The sequence below is a fragment of the Staurois parvus genome, unplaced genomic scaffold (genome assembly GCF_062004578.1).
Source record: "Staurois parvus isolate SC_StPar_1 unplaced genomic scaffold, SC_StPar_1.0 ptg000294l, whole genome shotgun sequence".
NCBI classification, from domain to species: domain Eukaryota; kingdom Metazoa; phylum Chordata; class Amphibia; order Anura; family Ranidae; genus Staurois; species Staurois parvus.
The window spans coordinates 1,256,252-1,275,946 of record NW_028318090.1 but is presented as its reverse complement, the minus strand read 5'-3'; positions in this window follow the sequence as shown (position 1 = coordinate 1,275,946).

Here is a 19,695-nt window from a genome sequence, read left to right as displayed (position 1 = left end):
AAGGCAGGATGGAACAGAAATCATGGCAGAGAGATCTATCTTAAAGAATACCCAAGGCATATAAGAATTGAAGAGTTGACAAAGCCCACCAGACTCCAACTCCAAGTAAAAATGTGACTTTTAGGTGGGTTGACCCTTTAGCATTCTTACTAGGGTTTTCAAATCAATTCATTTTATAAATATATATATACTGTGTATATATATATATATATATATATACACTCACTGGCCACTTTATTAAGTACACCCGTTCAATTGCTTGGCAACACGGATTGCTAGTCAGCTAATCACATGGCAGCAACTCAATGCATTTAGGCAAGTAGGCGTGGTGACGACGACTTGCTGAAGTTCAAACCATGCATCAGAGTGGGGAAGGGGATTTAAGTAACTTTGAATGTGTATATAATCAAAAAGTGCAGAGCTGAAAATGCCATAATGTATCCAACGGTACTGTTACTTTAAATAGTGCAAATAGTTCATAAAGTGCAAAGTTCATATATATGGTGTGATTATTTGGTGTAACCATATGCGATGAATGATATATATATATATATATATATATATATAAATTAAAAGTCTTTATAAGAGTGATATATTGTTCTCAATTATTGATGTAAGGTGCAAATCCTGTGCTCAGGTGAAAATACATTCCATGTGACATTTATTCCATTCGGTGAAGTGCAGGGAATACGGTAAAATGCACACTCACTAGATGCGCATTTAAAATACGCAGTATAGTATATAAAAAAAAATCAGCCAGAGGTCCCCTTTAAGGTGGAATGGGTATACAGCCTGGAAAGGATCTCCCTCCTCTGGATCCTGGAGTTGCTCTACAGCTTTGTGTCACATGTAAATTAATAGCTCAATGTAGAGCCAAATAGAAGGGTGCCCATAGTGTAGTAATATTGGAATTTATTCAGAAAAAAGACATGTCATCCACGTGGAAGAGATTGCATTACAAGCAGAGTTGCAGAGAAAAACACTGACCAGCCAAAATCAAAGATGGCTGCCGGACCTTCGTAAGGCTCCGGCGGCTTGACGCCACGGTGTACAGCTCCTCTTAATGCGTTTCGTGCCACGCACGTTTTCAAAAGGGGTGTGCCTGTGACATCTGTTCATTGCCTTATATAGCCCCGATTTGTGCGTGCGCATTGCCAGGTGCCATTTTCTCAGAGACCCAAAACATGCACGCATGCATATGCAGTGCTCATGCTCATCCTGTTCCTCCTCGCACAAAGGAGCAGATACTGGTCCTGGTGATGGGTTATGGACCTTCTACGGCCCTGTCCAGCTCTCCTAGTGCAACTGCCTGCCTTCTGGAATCTCCTCCATGCTCTTGAGACTGTGTCGGGACTGTGCTGTGCCATCCTGGAGAAGTTGGACTGCCTGTGCAACCTCTGTAGGGTCCAGATATCGCCTCATGCTACCAGTAGTGACACTGACCCTAGCCAAATGCAAAACTAGTGAAAAACAGTTTAGAAAACATGAGTAGGGAAACAAATGTCAGTGGCCTCCACCTGTAAAACCATTCCTGTTTTGGGGGTTGTCTCATTGTTGCCTATCTAGTGCACCTCTTGTTAATTTAATTAACACCGAAACAGCTGAAACTGATTAACAACCCCTTACGCTGCCTAGCTGACCAGATCAATATCCCAGGAGTTTAATTGACTTGATGCTATAGTCTGATTAAAAAGCGTTCCTTTAATCTTTTTTTAGTAGTGTATATATACAGTATTTACCAGACATATCTTAGTACACCAATTTTTTTGAATATCTCAGTTCATGATTCCAGCAGCTGGGTCTCATAAAGTGAGTGATTCCCACTAGATGGACAGTTGGTTTATTTGCATTTGGGAGAATCAAAAAAATATTCTATTTGAGAGATTCAAGATATATTGCAAATCACTTCTTTTATCTATTGCTTGCAAAGCCCAATACAATTAAATAAACAGCAGTTCTTCAGGGATAAAAAAAAGAATAACAGCTATATGCAGATAGTCTTCATCCCCTTATTTATTTCAATCCTTAACCTGCTATTGTCTTTTTAATGAATTTCTTTAGATAAACAACGTACTATAATGGCACAATTTTGTGGACAGGTGATCATCACACCTATATCATTTTGTTGGTGATCCCATTCCAAAATGATGGACATTAATAAAGAGTTGCCCCTTTTGTGGGTATAGTAGCCTCAAATCTTCTGGGAAGGCTTTCCACAAGAGTTGGAGTGTGTCTGAAGAAATTTTAATCTTTTCACCCAAAAGCGGATGTTGGATGAGCAGATGTGGCTTGTTATCAGTATTCCAGTTCATCCCAAAGGTGTTCTGTAGGGTTGAGATCAGGGCTTTATGCAGAACATTTGAATTCCTCCACACCAAGCTGTTCAAACCATGTCTCTATGGACCTGGCTTTGTGTACAGGGGCACAGTCAAACAGAAAACGACTTGTTTAAGACAAGACAACTGCTGTCATGTTGTCAGCTTAGTGTGAATATTTATTTGTAAGGGTATGTTGTCCTTTTTATCTCGGGGGACTTTCTAGGATTGGGAAATGGTTGTTTACTGGTGGCAGCTGGCAGTATTTTTTATTACGTGATTGCATAGAAAATGAAGATTAAAAAACAGTGCTTTATTGTATGCAGCATTATGGGGGGAGGGGATTAGTGGGGATGGCAGTATTAAAAAGGTTGGAGTTATAGTGCCTAAACGTCTACTTTAAAGAATGGACAAAGTTCAGGATGGTCATCACCATTTCAGGTATATTTTATTAGTCCCAGATGCAGGCAGGTGGCAGGACAGCATTATGGAGTCCACTGGAACTGAAATCTCTCCAATTGCAGAGCCAAGAAGCATCATAAGCGTAAAAGAATTAGTTGACAAATCTTTTGTCATAAAAAAATTCTTATATACTGCAGATACTTCAACTGTATTTTTAGAAAGAATTTCAGATATGGTATTTTTACATAGTTACATTGATCCAGCTTGGATCAACGTAACTATGTACATACCATAGCTCTGGGATCCCACTAAAAGCTTGAAATCACTGTAGTAGACACTGCTTTTGGGTCTGTGCCAAACAGTTGCCCCATTGCTTTGTGGCATTCTTTTTTTTAACTATGTGGCTGAAGTTGACTGTGAAGATAGCCTGATGAAACACCTTCCTATACCACAAAATAGTAACACTAACGTTAATGATGGGACAGATTAGTACTTAGCCTTACAATAGGGATATGCCTGCTCGTAAAAATAAAAAGCACTTTTACAAAAGCAGAACTTCAGGCATGAAAACTATCATTTATTCATATTCATATTTCTCAAATACCCAATGAGGATATTAATCCATTTTGTGTGCACCAAATGCCTTGGCAAACCCATTTTTGCTGGGAGCAGTGACACCATCACAGTGCTGGACACTGTGCAGAGAACAGAGCTGTGGGAGGTTACCAGCAAGCCCACCCACAACAGGCTGCCTGATGAAAAATACGGTAGGGGCAGATACAAGACCAATAACCCTGCACAAGGAGAGAGCAGCAGTGATCGATGCTTATTCCTGGTAGCTTCTGCATGCAGTCAAAGTTTCCCATTGAAATAGTACAAAGATCAGAAAGAAATACACAAAGTGTGAGGGCATGGCTTACTGCACCCGAGTGAGGACCCAGAGGAAGGTGTTTAGGGCAGCATGCCAAAGAAAAAATGGAGGCTACTCCTCAAGTATACATAGTTAACTCCTTATAATCTGTGGCCCAACTTCTGTTATCTTTATATTGTTCACTCCAAATAAAAATTCCTCATTACACTCTGTGCACTCCAAATAACAATTCTTTAATACACTTCATAACTCCTCTCTCACTTTAGTTGTGCAGCATTTCTGAGCTGGGACCGCTAAGATTGTTCTTGATTCCATTTGCCCAGTAACCACTCACCTCACTCCCAGTGACATTGACTTGTATATTTCTCATGAATACTAGGAAGTTGAAATTTTGTACTACACCTATGCTTATTCTACTTTCGAGGCCTCACTGCTACTCTCATGAGACCCAGGCTGGGTCTCTAGGATGACCCATGCTGTGATATGGGACCCAGTATTGAGATTCTGTTCGCTAGGGAATGATCCTAAGCATACAAGCTCCTTCACTACACGTCCTTCCATTAAATTTGCCAATTCACCACTACCCAGCTGGATGGCTACTTATGCACATTGACAGAAGTAAGATAGTCATCAGCAAATATCTTCTCTATCTTGTCTTGACCCCTACTGAAGCCCTGTTTTTTGTTATACGCCAAACATGCATGCATCCCTTTAACCAGTTCCCGCCCAGCCTATAGTAAAATGACGGCCAGACAAGCCTTTCTTCGATGACTGATCTGTGTACCGGCCTGTTGCCAGTACCATGTGACTGCTGTGACTAATCACAGTAGGTCACATGACAATAGTGGATGGCTTCCTTTCATGCCACCCATTGTATAGAATTGTGTTGCTAGCTGTGATTGGTCACAGTGATCACATGGTACAGACTGGGCCAATAACAGCCCATCTGTGTCATTTAATCACAACAAAACAAACTGAATTAATTTTTATTCGGTAAAATGCTTGTTTATAACAATGTCATTCATTGCTATAAGCAATCATACTGTGTAAAAAAAATACTGATCACTTCCCCAGAATAGTAAAATGTTACTATGGCAACATTATATTACTCTGGTCACACTGTGTTCAAAAAAATCATAAAAAAAGAAAAAAATGTGATATAAAATTGAAAAAAATTTAAAAAATATATAGATTTTTTCTCCTACTGTCACCAGTCAGTGTCTCTGATCACTGTCACACCAGTTATATGATGATGCTGTACTGCACTGGTGACAGTATGTTAAAAAAAAAAAATAGTATAAAAATAAAAAGTAAAACACTTGCTTACAGCAATTAAATTCATTGCTATAAGCAATCATAATGTATTAAAAAATACTGATCACTTCCCCAGAGTCTTACAATGTTACTATGGTAACATTATATTACTCTGGTCATAAAAAAGAAAATAATTTAATAAAAATAAAAAAATTTGAAAAACATTAGCTTTGTTTTTTTGTACTGTCACCAGTCAGTGTCCCTGATCACTGCCACACTAATTATATGATGACCCTGTATAGCATTAGTGACAGTATGTAAAAAAAAAAGTTTTTTTTTTTTTTAATTTTCCACAAAATTATGACAAAAAAATGACAGCTTCAAAAAACTCAACATACTTTTTACTAAATACCTCAGGCTGTCAACTTTCCAAAAAGTGGTAATTTGGGGGATATCTGTACATTTTTGTGCCTCAAGAAATTAGATAGGCCGTCAGTACATCAGGATTGATCTATTTTCAGAAATATACCATAGTTTGTGGACTCTTTCCTACAGACTAAATAATATACACTGATTTGGGTTTGAAATGTAGAAATGTACATTTGACCTAAATTTATGAAGAAATATTATTTATATGCAAAATTTTAAAACCGAACAAAGAAAAACGCATTAAAAAAAAATCAGTCTTTTATTTATTTAGCAAAAATAAAAAAAAGAGCCAGTGATGATCAAATACCACCAAAAGAAAACTCTATTTGTGTGAACAAAATGATAAAAATTTAGTTTGGATACATGTTGGATGACTGTGCAATTGTCATTCAAAGTGCGACAGTGCTGAAAGCTGGAAATTGTCCTGGGCAGGAAGGGGGTAAAAGTGCCCGGTATTAAAGTGGCTAAGGTTGTCCTCAAGTAACTTCAGACTATTCCAAGTTGAATAACTGTAAAGATTCTTTACTGAAGATATTTAAGTGTAACAAATAAACAGTCAACACTAGATGTCTTCAATATATACATTCCTGCACATGATCTTCTAAGTGTCACCTCTTAGTGAGTATCCTGTTGCCCCCAAGTGCCCCCTTCAGGTGCACATATCTTAAATAGCTGATTGAGTCCATTAGACCTTGGTAAGCAAGAGTCCATAGAACTCTAACTGGGTTTCCACAAAGGGTGGTCTAGTGCAGCTGTTCACATTCTTAGCAGCATCTTGTTCCTTTAGGTGGGGAGACCTGGAGTGAACTGAGAGAACTAGCATCAAATGGTAGAGCTTTAAAGCACACAGCCACTCGCTTTCTTCTTTTTTAAGGGCCTTTTTGCCCAATTTTATTTAAAAAAAGGTCCATACAATTCCCTCACAGGGGTTTTCAGCATTTCACTCTTCACAAACACAGATATTTAGCCTCCTGGCTTGTACACACAAATCTGCCACTCTGGCCTTCCACTTCAGGCTTACAGCAGACTCCTTCTAAATGGCCGTTTTGCACACAGCTAGCAGCCCCTTGCTGCTCTGGCTCCCATCTCTCCTCGGTGGAGCTCTCCTGATTCCTGGGCAAGGACCTCCTGTCTGCCGGGTAGAGCCGAGAACCTTAGTCAGGCTATTATTTAAAGCCCTGCACACACCTGTACAATTAGTGTGCTAGGGGTTAAGAAAACATGGACCCAGGACTGGAGATTTCATCCCTCCCAGATCACTTTGAAATCTCCAGGCTCCAGATCCCAAAACGGACTTTATGAACAAATGAGGAAACTGAAAAGCCAGTTTCCTCTGCATTAAGTAAACCCTCTGGAGCCCCTCAACCTGTTTAGTTGAGAATCCTGGGATATAACCTTGATTCTCACAGTGACAGTACCTACTGTAAACCTGCCACAGAACCTTCAAGCATCTTACTGATTACTGCTCCCCAAGAGGTGGTTCCTTCTCCTTTTTATGTTTGCTCGGTAGAGGACGGTACTTCCCCCAAAAGAGTGAAAAAACCTGGCCAGCAATGTTAACCCTTACCTCCCCGAGAGTACCACCTCAGCCAGGCAAGTTAGCAATGCAAATACTGTATACTCACATTATAATATTCAGTTAAACAAAGAAATGTAAACAAGAAACCAAAACTAAAATGTTTACATTATATAAAATAAACACGCAACACAGAAAAAACCCTTGGAAGCACCTGCTTAAGAAAAAAGAATACACATGCCTCTTGTGTATTTTTAAAACCCAGAACTCAACTTTAAGAATAGTTATGTGCATTGAAAATGTGTCCTCCACTTTGCTTACTTTAAAACTTTAAAGCAAGTCAAGTCCCTTTCAATTTAATCAATGAAGAAAAAAACAGACATCAGGAGGAAATCCCAGTCATTTGACTCATCGAAACAGTGTGACCAGCCTCTCTTCCAATCTCACAGTGCTTTCTACGACATTATGCAGAGAAAATTTCATGGGGCATCATAAGCTCCACACCGCAATCTGCATTTTATGAATGACTTGTAAAATTCAAAGTAAACACTTGGAGAGTGGATAGTAATATCTGCTCTCCTTTATAAATCAGCCCCTATTGGCTCTGAAACATTTTATGCAGAAATAAAAGAAAAAATATGTATTATGAAAACCTGTCTTTGAAGATGCTCAGATTTCTTGTATGGTTTGTCAAATTTGTGCTACAGGTTTTTTTGCAGTTTTAATACATTAAAAGCTGACTGTTAAGAAGGAGAATCAGATTCAGCCTACCATGGATTCAAAGTGAACCTAACTGTTCATGGTTTGGCCAAACTAATTTGGGATTTCACTAAGCCAAATATTTTGTAATCATAATGCACTGCAAGAGCCTTTGATCTTAGGTTAGATATTGGCACCAAATAATGAAAAGTATACAATACATATATTGGGCATTAATGCAGCATCACACCTGACATAAAAAACAAACAAACTGTTAAACACAGAAAGGTCAATGGGCAAGACAGGTGGACAGACAGGAGCATATGGTGGAAATTATTTTTCCATGCCACCAGAGCCGAACCCTTGCAGAAAGGGCCTAAAATTAACTGATTCGTTCAAACCAGGGGGAGAAGTAGCTTGCAAATGGAAAATCCTTCTAAGCTCCAACTGCAATAGCAGTTTGTTCCAGTCATCCCCTCTACGACCTTAGTGTACCCGGCCGAGAATGAGGAATTTAATTTTAGGAAAATGACCATTGTGTACAGTAAGGACATGGTGTCTCAGAAATAATTCAGGATCGTCTGATGCTTTTTTTTTTAATAACAGATCATTCCTTGTATTACTACTGACACGTTTGTAGGCTTTCTTCAAACAGGACTTCGTATATCCTCTCTCCAATAGTCTCTTACGAAGTCCATTCGCCTCCTCTTTAAAGACTTGCTCATCAGAGCAATTTCTCCTTATTCTTAGATACTGACTATAAGGAATGGATGAGATCAGTGCCTTGGGGTGAAAGCTGGAAGCATGCAATATAGTATTGCTTGCTGTGGGTTTACAGTATAATCTACTGGCCAGTCTACCATCATTTTGAACTTGAATACTGACATCTAGAAAAGTAACTTCCTTTCTGTCATAAGTCATGGTGAATGAGAGATTAAATTCAATTTTATTCATTCTCTCCATACAACCATTCAACAAATCCTCCGGACCATCCCACACCATGAGGTTATCATCGATGTTTCGGCTCCACATACAAATGTGGTTCGTGTACATTGATTAGTCCTCAATGGCCAAAAACATTTGTTCCCACTCCCCCAGGTACAGGTTGGCATATGATGGGGCACAGGATGTCCCCATAGCCACCCTGTCAGGGATCCCCTCGATCCCCGCCGCGTTGGTCCCGGCGCAGGCGCAGTATGCCGCCCGGCGCAGGGACTCGAGCACTGGTTCCGGGCCGGCCGCGGCGTTCGAGTTCGCGCATGCGCAGTAGAAGCCGCGGCCGCCCGCTGGGCACCAATGGCAGCGCAGGGCGGGATATTTAAACGACCCTGAGCTGTCATTCAGTGCCTTCTGGTCTTTCCTGCATTCTGAATCCTGTGAACCTGTACCCTGTAAGTTATTGACCCGGATTGAACCTGACCTTGCTGTTTTCGCCTGTTCTGACCCTTGCTTTGCCTGACCTCTCTCCTGAATGCCCCCTATTGGATTTGACCTGCTGTTGCTGACCTGGCGTGTGACCCGACCATTCTATGCCCGCTGCCTTGTACCTTGCCGCCCTCTCTGTTACCGACCCGGCCCGTCTGACCCTGCTCATCCATCCATCCATCCCGTGCAGTGGGGTCTTCTGACCTCCTCACATCAGACTCTTCCCCGTGGGAGCCCCTTGCGCATACTACTACCACTGACGGACGCACCCGGTAGTCACGACCTGGTCTCAGGGAGCTCCAAGTCCATCCCCACCATCAGGGGCCCTGGTGAACAAGCACCCTGGGACTTAGACTCCGTGCGCTGGGGACGCCTATTCAGTGGAGTGCTAGTAGTACCGCCGGGCGGTCCCTTACAGTACCAGAAGGCCATGACTGAGTCTAGAGGAGGTCCCTCGCCGCTGGAGGAGATCTGCAGGCACCTATCCAATTTGACACAGGCCGTATCGGCCCTGCAGGATAGATGTCAGCAGATTGAAACTCAATTCCAGGCCTGCACTATATCCGTTCCTGCCCCACAGGCCGCGGTCCCCACACCTCCAGCAGCCCCTGTGCTGGTGTCTGGGGCACTCGCACCACTCCCGGCGGCCGACCCCCGAGTACCCTTACCAGAACGTTTCCACGGGGACCGCACACGGTTCAGAGCATTCCGCGAGTCCTGCCTCCTCTATTTTGAGCTACAACCCCGAACCTTCGTGACTGAATCCGTGAAGGTGGGGTTCGTCATATCCCTCCTGCAGGGTGAACCCCAAGACTGGGCCCATCGATTACGGGGAAAAAATGACCCTCACCTTGGTTCGGTTGACAGTTTTTTTGATGCTATGGCCATCCTTTATGATGACCCGCAGCGGGCAGCTTCTGCTGAAGCTACTCTGTACACACTCCGGCAAGGCCGCCGAGCGGCGGAGGAGTACGCATCTGAATTTAGGCGGTGGATGGGGGATACTCGCTGGAACGAGTTCGCACTCCTGCATCAGTTCCGTGTTGGCCTATCAGACGGCCTGAAAGACGAGCTCGCCCGGGTGGAGGTACCTGAGACTTTAGAGGACCTAATAGCACTGACCATTAAAATTGACCGTAGACTGCGGGAACGCAGGTTTGAGAGGTCCGGCCAGGGTCATGGAAATCCCTGGGGATCATTTCAGGGTCCCAGTCAAACACCTAGGCCAGTCATCCAAAACCGGCCACCTGGAGACAACCCCGAACCCATGCAGCTCGGCCTGGCACGGCCTAAACTATCCCCAGAGGAACATCTGCGCAGACGATCCCAGAACCTGTGCCTCTATTGTGGAGAAGCTGGTCATATGGCGCGTTCCTGCCCGCAGAAACTGAGTAAGTGCACCTCTTCTTCCTTATCCCTTGGCAATGTTGGTCCATCACAATACTTAGTGGTGCCCCTTTCCTTTCAGCTTCCAGAAAGGACCGTGGAAGTATCGGCCATAATTGACTCTGGGGCATGCAGCTGCTTCGTGGATATTAATTTTGCTCACCAGCAGGGTATTCCCCTTCAATTGAAACAAAAGGGGTTCAATATTTATTTGGCCGACGGTTCCCGAATAAAATCGGGGGTAGTGAACCAGGAAACCCCCTCCATCACCACTGTCATTGCCGGCCAGCACCAGGAACTCCTCCGCCTGGATGCTATAGCTTCACCCCTCTTCCCAGTCATTCTGGGGCTCCCATGGTTACGGGCCCATAACCCCCAGATTGACTGGGAAACCGGAGTAATCACGTTCCCTTCCCCATACTGTCGGATATACTGCCGCACTTCGGGCCCGGGGACCCCCCAAATCCTCCTGTGCTCTGAGGTGGAAGCTGAATTAAAACAAGTAATCCCTGCGGCCTACCATGGGTTTCTAGATGTGTTCAGCAAACGGGGAGCTGATACTCTACCCCCCCACCGCCCTTATGACTGCCCCATTGACCTGTTACCCGGCTCAGAAATTCCTTTTGGGCGAATCTTTCCCCTTTCAGAGCCCGAATTGGGGGCCCTAAAGGAATATATCGAGGACAGCCTCCAGAAGGGGTTCATCCGCCACTCCACTTCACCGGCGGGGGCGGGAATCTTCTTTGTTGAAAAAAAGGACAAAACCTTAAGGCCATGTATCGATTACAGGGAATTGAACAGGGTCACGATAAAAAACCGTTACCCACTACCGTTAGTACCTGAACTGTTCCAAAGTTTAAAGTCAGCAGTAGTTTTTACCAAGCTGGATCTGAGGGGGGCGTACAACTTGATTCGCATAAGGGAGGGGGACGAGTGGAAGACGGCCTTCCGCACCCGCTTCGGTCATTTTGAATATCTGGTCATGCCGTTCGGGTTGTGTAATGCTCCGGCCACGTTTCAACATTTTGTAAATGATATTTTTAGAGATTTTCTGGATGTCTTTGTGATCGTTTATTTAGACGACATTCTGATTTTTTCCCCGTCTCTGGGGGAACACAGAATACATGTAGCAAAAGTATTGGGGCGGCTGCGGCAGCATGGGTTGTACGCCAAGGCAGAAAAATGTTGTTTTGAACAATCCAGCATTGCCTTCTTGGGCCTGATTATCTCCACCGCGGGGGTCGCGATGGATCCCCAGAAGGTCGCTGCAATACTGGATTGGCCTGAACCCACAGACAGGAAAGGCGTCCAGCGATTCATCGGCTTTGCAAATTTTTACCGGAAGTTCATCAAGAACTTCTCGGGTCTGGTCTCCCCCATTACTCAGCTAACCAAGCTGGGGACCCGATTCAGATGGACACCAGAAGCGCAGGAAGCTTTCGATGCCTTAAAGAAGCTGTTCACTTCGGCACCCATTTTGGGTCACCCAGACGCCGCTCTGCCCTACATCTTGGAGGTAGATGCATCGGAGAATGCGGTAGGCTCCATCCTCTCCCAACGAAAAGGCACCAAGGAACTGCTCCACCCGGTAGCGTTCTTCTCACGGAAACTGACCCCAGCGGAGAGGAACTATGATATCGGTGACCGTGAGCTACTAGCGATCAAAACGGCGTTAGAGGAATGGAGGTACCTGCTGGAAGGTGCGGTGCACCCCATCTTAATATTTACTGACCATAAGAACTTAGAGTATCTGAGAACTGCCAAGCGTCTACGCCCGCGACAGGCGAGATGGGCACTATTCTTTTCAAGATTCAACTTCCATATTACGTACCGGCCGGGATCAAAGAACACTAAGCCGGATGCGTTATCACGGATGTACGAAGACGCCAAGGAGACCCCAGTACCTGACACCATCCTATCCTCGGGTAACTTCTTGGTCCTTCAGTCGGACCTTCGTTCCAGGCTAATGGAGGCATCCACAAACTTCTCTACCCCAGGCGGAGGGCCACTCCAGAACAAGGGGGGACTCCTATGGAGGGAAGATCGAATTGTGGTGCCGGAAGAAGCTCGAACCCTGGTCTTGGGGCATTGCCACGACCACCCAATGGCGGGGCACTTTGGCCCAGAAAAGACCCTGGAACTTCTCCGACGCTCATTCTGGTGGCCAGACATGGCTAAAGATTGTAAGGGCTATGTCAGGTCCTGTGTCACCTGCCAGAAGAACAAGCCCTCAAGAAACAAGGTTTGGGGTCTGCTGCGACCCTTACCTATTCCTGAACGGCCTTGGCAAAAGATCTCACTAGACTTTATAGTCGAGCTTCCGCCATCCCGAGACCACACGGCAATCCTGGTAGTCGTGGACCGCTTGTCCAAGATGGCCCACTTCATCCCGTTGAAGAAGACCCCCTCGGCGGCCGAGACCGCGCGAGTCTTCATTCGTGAGGTAGTCAGGTTGCATGGGGTCCCCGAAGACATTGTCTCGGACCGAGGGGTCCAGTTCACGTCCAGATTCTGGAGAGCACTGTGCAAAGCCCTGGACATCAAATTATCTCTCTCTTCTGCGTTCCACCCTCAAACTAACGGTCAAACCGAAAGGACCAATCAGACCTTAGAGCAATATTTGAGATGCTATACCTCATTTACTCAAGATGACTGGCTGCCACTTCTTCCTTTAGCGGAATTTGCGTATAACAACGCCCGCCACTCAGCAACAGGGCAGTCCCCGTTCTTCGCCAACTATGGCTTTCACCCAGTCTTCCTCCCGGATTTGGTGTCGGAATGCCCAGTACCAGCAACACAAGATGTGGTAACGTTCTTCGCTGCGAACAATGAGAAGCTTCAAGTGGCCATCAGTCGGGCCCAGGAAGACTACAGGAAAGCATTCAACAGGAAACGGAGAGGAGATCTGGTATTGCGGCCTGGGGAGAAGGTTTGGCTGGCGACGTCCAATCTAAAGATGCTTTGCCCATCGAAGAAATTGGGACCCAAATTTATAGGCCCCTTCTGCATTAAACGGATGGTTAACGAAGTAGCCTATGAACTCGCCCTCCCTGACACGCTCAAGATCCACCCGGTCTTTCATGTGTCCCTTCTGAAGCCTGTGGTCCCAGATGCCTTCCCTGACCGGGAATCTAGACCCCCGGAAGCGGTAACGGTCGAAGGAGAAGAAGAATTTGAGGTTGAAACAATCCTGAAGTGTCGAAGGAGGGGAGGCCAGACCCAATTCCTTATCAAATGGAAGGGCTATGGTCCTGAGGACAATTCTTGGGAACCAGCCCATAATGTCCATGCACCCAGACTTGTCCGGAGGTTCTTTCGCGATCACCCGTGGTGGAGAGATCGGATGGGCATCCGGAGGTTGCCCGTAGGGGGGGGGCAATGTCAGGGATCCCCTCGATCCCCGCCGCGTTGGTCCCGGCGCAGGCGCAGTATGCCGCCCGGCGCAGGGACTCGAGCACTGGTTCCGGGCCGGCCGCGGCGTTCGAGTTCGCGCATGCGCAGTAGAAGCCGCGGCCGCCCGCTGGGCACCAATGGCAGCGCAGGGCGGGATATTTAAACGACCCTGAGCTGTCATTCAGTGCCTTCTGGTCTTTCCTGCATTCTGAATCCTGTGAACCTGTACCCTGTAAGTTATTGACCCGGATTGAACCTGACCTTGCTGTTTTCGCCTGTTCTGACCCTTGCTTTGCCTGACCTCTCTCCTGAATGCCCCCTATTGGATTTGACCTGCTGTTGCTGACCTGGCGTGTGACCCGACCATTCTATGCCCGCTGCCTTGTACCTTGCCGCCCTCTCTGTTACCGACCCGGCCCGTCTGACCCTGCTCATCCATCCATCCATCCCGTGCAGTGGGGTCTTCTGACCTCCTCACATCAGACTCTTCCCCGTGGGAGCCCCTTGCGCATACTACTACCACTGACGGACGCACCCGGTAGTCACGACCTGGTCTCAGGGAGCTCCAAGTCCATCCCCACCATCAGGGGCCCTGGTGAACAAGCACCCTGGGACTTAGACTCCGTGCGCTGGGGACGCCTATTCAGTGGAGTGCTAGTAGTACCGCCGGGCGGTCCCTTACACACCCCCTGTACCTGGAGGTAGTGGGATCCATCAAAGATGAATACATTATGCTGAAGAATAAAATCTAATGCTGAAACAATAAATTAATTGTAAGCCCACACTTGATACCTCTTCTGTGCTAAAATGTGTTGGATAGCTGCTATTCCTCTACTGTGGGGAATGGAGCTGTATAATGCTTTTACATCTATGGTGACAAGAAAATCCCCTTTTGGCATGTGTAAGTTACCAATCATTTTCAATAGGTGTATGGTATCCTTCACATATGAGGGAAGACTTGCTACATGGGGTCTGAGATGTTCATCTATTAGCTGGCATAGGTTTTAAGTTAGAGCTCCATTTCCAGATATAATTGGTGTCCCTGGGAGATTATCTACCCTCTTATGAATTTTTGGAAGAGAGTAAATTGGAATTCTTGGAAAACTAATTCTATGTCCCACATACTTTTAGTAATAATGCCATTCAAAAAGGCAGTATCAACCAACTCATATAATTCACTGTTAAATTTATTAATTACATCTGATGAAATTCGGCCATACCAATTTCTATTGGACAGGAACTTATTGCACATATTGGTCATTGTTCATTATGATAATGTTGCCTCCCTTGTCAGAGGGCTTGATGAGAAGGGAGGTATTGGTCATTAGACATTTCAAAGCTTGTTGTTCACTAAGATTAAAATTATTGTCTCTTTTCTGGTTAACTTTTAATTTTTCAATTTCTCCACATACCAATTTTAAGAAGGCTGCTACATGAGAAATGGTACTTGGAGGAGGGAACAGATCAGATTTTTTTTTTGGCATAGAGATGTATGTGGTGGGTTGTTGCTCATCTGAACTTATTTGTTGGAGAAGTTGAGCAATGTTGGTACGATCAATCAGATCTAAAAGATCACTTTCCTATAATAAGGACAAAAGATTATCCAGAGCTTTTTGATACTCCCTATTTAAGGGTATGTTCCTAGCTTTATCATACATGCTTTTTAAAATCACATTTCGGCAAATAATTGTAAGTCTTTAATTGCTGAGAATTTATCCAGATAGTCTGCCGGGCAGAAACCTAGACCTTTAGCTAGAACATTTTTTTCTTCGATAGATAAAGAGTAGGTGGATAAGTTTACAATATTTAAACCTATTTCTCCATTTGTTTCTTCTTGTATGTTTCTATGTCCCTTGTTTGTATTGAGAAGATTGTGAGTTTGTGCTAAAAAATGGGAAAATTGGCATCAATGAACGCAACACAGAAATGGGAGTTCTTCAAAAAGACTGTATGTGAACTCACTGCTAAATATATTCCCATGGGCAAAAAGTTTAAAAGGCTAAAAATCAAACCTATGTGGTTTGTGGCCAAAGTTACAAAAGCTATAGATAATAAGAAAAGAGCATTTATTAAATATAAAAATGAAGGAACGCTATCATCATTTAAACATTACAAAGAATATAACAGAATATGCAAAAAGGAAATAAAGGCCGCAAGATTGAAAAAGATAGCAGGACCAACCCCAAATATATTAATAGTAAAAAGGTTCAGTCCGAGCATGTAGGCCCTTTACAAAATAATCTAGAGTGGGTGACTGGGGACAAAGAGAAGGCAAATTAATTTATTAAATACCTTCTTCAGCTCTGTGTATACAAAGGAACAAGGGGGAGCTCTTGTCCATAATGGGCATGGTATTGACACAGCTCCAGATGATCCACATTGGCTCACAATTGATATGATCCAAAAATATTTAGACAGAATAAAGGTGAATAAAGCACCTGGACCAGATGGCATACACCCACGGGTCCTTAAAGATTTGAGCTCTGTCATTTCAAAGCCATTGTTTCTAATTTTTAGGGACTCTTTAATGACTGGCATAGTACCACTGGACTGGCGTAAGGTCACTGTGGTACCAATATTTAAAAAGGGGTAAAAATCTTTACCAAGTCATTATAGACCTGTTAGTTTACCTTCTATAGTTGGGAGGATACTGGAGGGTTTAATAAAAGACCACATAGATGAGAAAAAAATATTTTAAGCAACAGACAGCATGGATTCATGAAAGACAGAAGTTTTTAAACAAATTTTTTTACAAATAAATATGTGAAAAGTGTGGAATGCATTTGTATTCAGCCCCCTGGAGTCAATACTTTGTAGAACCACCTTTCTCTGCAATTACAGCTGCAAGTCTTTTTGGGTATTTCTCTACTAGCTTTGCACATCTAGAGAGTTAAATTTTTGCCGATTGCCCTTTGCAAAATAGCTCACGCTCTGTCAGATTGGATGGAGAGCATCTGTGAACAGCAATTTTCAAGTCTTGCCACAGATTCCCAATTGGATTTAGGTCTGGACTTTGACTGGGCCATTCTAACAGATGAATATGCTTTGATCTAAACCATTCCATTGTAACTCTGGCTGTATGTTTAGGGTAGTTGTCCTCCTGGAAGGTGAACCTCCGCCCCAGTCTCAAGTCTTTTGCAGACTCTAACAGATTTTCTTCTAAGATTGCCCTGTATTTGCCTCCTTCCATCTTCCCATGAACTCTCACCAGCTGCCTTGTCCCTGTTGACTAAAAGCATCAACACAACATGATGCTGCCACCACCATGTTTCACGGTTGGGATGGTGTGTTCAGGGTGATGTGCAGTGTTAGTTTTCCACCGCACAGCAATTTCTTTTAGGCGAAAAAGTTAAATTTTAGTCTCATCTTACCAGAGCACCTTCTTTCACATGTTTGCTGTGTCCCCCACATAGCTTCTCGCAAACTGCAAATGGGATTTCTTATGGCTTTCTTTCAACAATGGCTTTCTTCTTGCCACTCTTCCATAAAAGCCAGATTTATGGAGTGCATGACTAATATTTGTCCTTTGAACAGATTCTCCAACCTGAGCTGTGGACCTCTGCAGCTCCTCCAGAGTTACCTTGGGCCTCTTGGATGCTTCTTTGATTAATGCTCTCCTTGCCCAGCTTGTCAGTTTAGGTGGACAGCCATGTCTTGGTAGGTTTGCAGTTGTGCCATACTCTTTCCAATTTTTGGATGATGGATTAAACAGTGTTCTGTGAGATGGTCAAAGCTTGAGATTTTTTTTATAACCTAACCCTGTTTTAAACTTCTCCACAACATTATCCCTGACCTTTCTGGTGTGTTCCTTGGCCTTAATGTTGCTGTTTATTCACTAATGTTCTCTAACAAACCTCTGAGGGCTTCACAGTATTTATACTGAGAATACATTACACACAGGTGGACTCTGTTTACTAATTAAGTGACTTCGGAAGGCAATTGGTTCCACTAGATTTTAGTTAGTGGTATCAGAGTAAAGAGGGGTTGAATACAAATGCATGCCACACTTTTGAACCCAGAACGTTTTTATTTACCTTAATGCATAGAATACATTAAGGTAAAAAACCTTCTGCCTTTAGAACCACATTAAATACCTTTTTTAAAGATTTGCTGGGCTAGTTAGTCCTAGGAGTAAGAGGGAGCATGCCTTTATTTACATTAAGAAAGACAGTTAAGCCTAAAAATATTAAACCAGTGTTGAAAACACTCTTCATAGCCAATCATTTCTTTTTTTCAGATAAAGTGAAATAATTTGACAACTCATCCAGAGGTGAATGTGCAGGGAAGATACCATTCAGTCTTTTTAAATAGGTGAATGCTTGTTTTGCTTGGTCTATATAATGTTATTTTGTGGTACAAGCCAAGGAAGCGATTAAAACTCTGTAGTGTAATAATGTGCCTTACTAAACAGAAAAGCTGTACGTACAGTATGACTGCAGGATACACAAATCATAGCAAAATATGCCTACCAGATGCAGATGCTGACTATCTATGTGATAGTCATACACTAAAAGTTAATTAACTTAATTATTCTGGTAATAGAGTCTTCTCAAGGGTTCTTTCAAAAACACAAAAACATCTGTTACTTCTTCTTTGTCTCCCAGAACCATACTTTTTGCTACCCACATGCCTGTTCTAAAGTCCTCCCCTCCCCCTAACCTCCTGTACATCATATCCTCTACTGAGGTCATAAACCCGTCCAACTGGTTTATTTGCATATCAATTGGGGAGTCTTAGCTTCTTAAACAGCACATGGTCTTAAAATCCAACAATTTAACAAATATTTAAGCTATAAAAACCACCAAATATACATAGCAACACATTCCACCTTTTGGTTTTTATAGCATGATATCTGAAAAATTTGAAACTCAGCATTTCTCAACAACTTTATAACTTTCGTCCAGGAAAGGGCAAAATAAACCCCATCGTGTTGTGGACAGGAGGAAAAATTTCCTTTCAACCCCTGTATGTATCAGACTTTTGTCCCTGGATAGCTGCAACATTCCTTTGAGCAGTGTTGACAATGTCCTTGGCAGTCTGTGTAACATAGATAGAAAAAAGTCCCAGATGAAGTCCTTGTCCTCATGGTCATAAGGAAATGCTCAGATGAAAGTCCACTCCAATTCAGCTGCCATCACGAAATCATATGCATCTTCCTTATACTCTCATCTCCTCTTCAGGTCTACTTCCTTCCATCTGGCCAGGTCATCAGATGTTCCTTCCAGCTGTGCCAAAACAAAGCTCACAATTCTCTATCTGCCCATTGCAAACTGCAAAACTTTTGTAGGGTGTTCACTGTTGCCTTGTAACACTTTCACAGATAGGCATAGCTTTCCGGAAAAAAGAATAAACTTGCATCTCTCTCCATGCTTCTGCTCCATCCACATGTGTGTCCTGGAGATCATAGGTCTTGCCTTCCCATTATCTGACTCAACTTGGCCATTTCTATTTGAGTTGATCAGATTCCCAGCATCCCGCTTATGGAAAGCAGCAGTGGCACTTGTCCCACTCTTACTTACAGGCCTAGGCTTTTTGATCTTTGTTACAGCATCATTAGACTTGTTCATGAGGGCTGCACACTGCTCATTCAAATCTTCAAGTGTTTGTAAAGGCTCAAGGTTTTTTTACCTTCCATAGTTAAAAAAAAAAGTTAAAATCCTACACCCACAGTTGATCAAGAGGAAAGCAAAACAAACCAGCAAATCATGATCCAATTTGCTCATGCAGGGGAACAAAATCCTTCCTGATCCCCCAAGAAGCAATCGGATATTCCATGGATTAACTTTACCTATAAATGTTAGTATCCAGTTATATTCTGTGTATCCAAAAAAGAATCCAGGCCTCTTTTAAAGCAATCCACTGAGCTGGCCAGAACCAACTCTTGAGGGAGTCTATTTCACTTTTTCACAGCTCTTACTGTGAAGAAACCTTTCCGTGTTTGGAGATGAAATTTCTTTTCCTCCAGACGTAAAGATTGCCCCCTTGTCCTCTGTGAGGACCTCAGG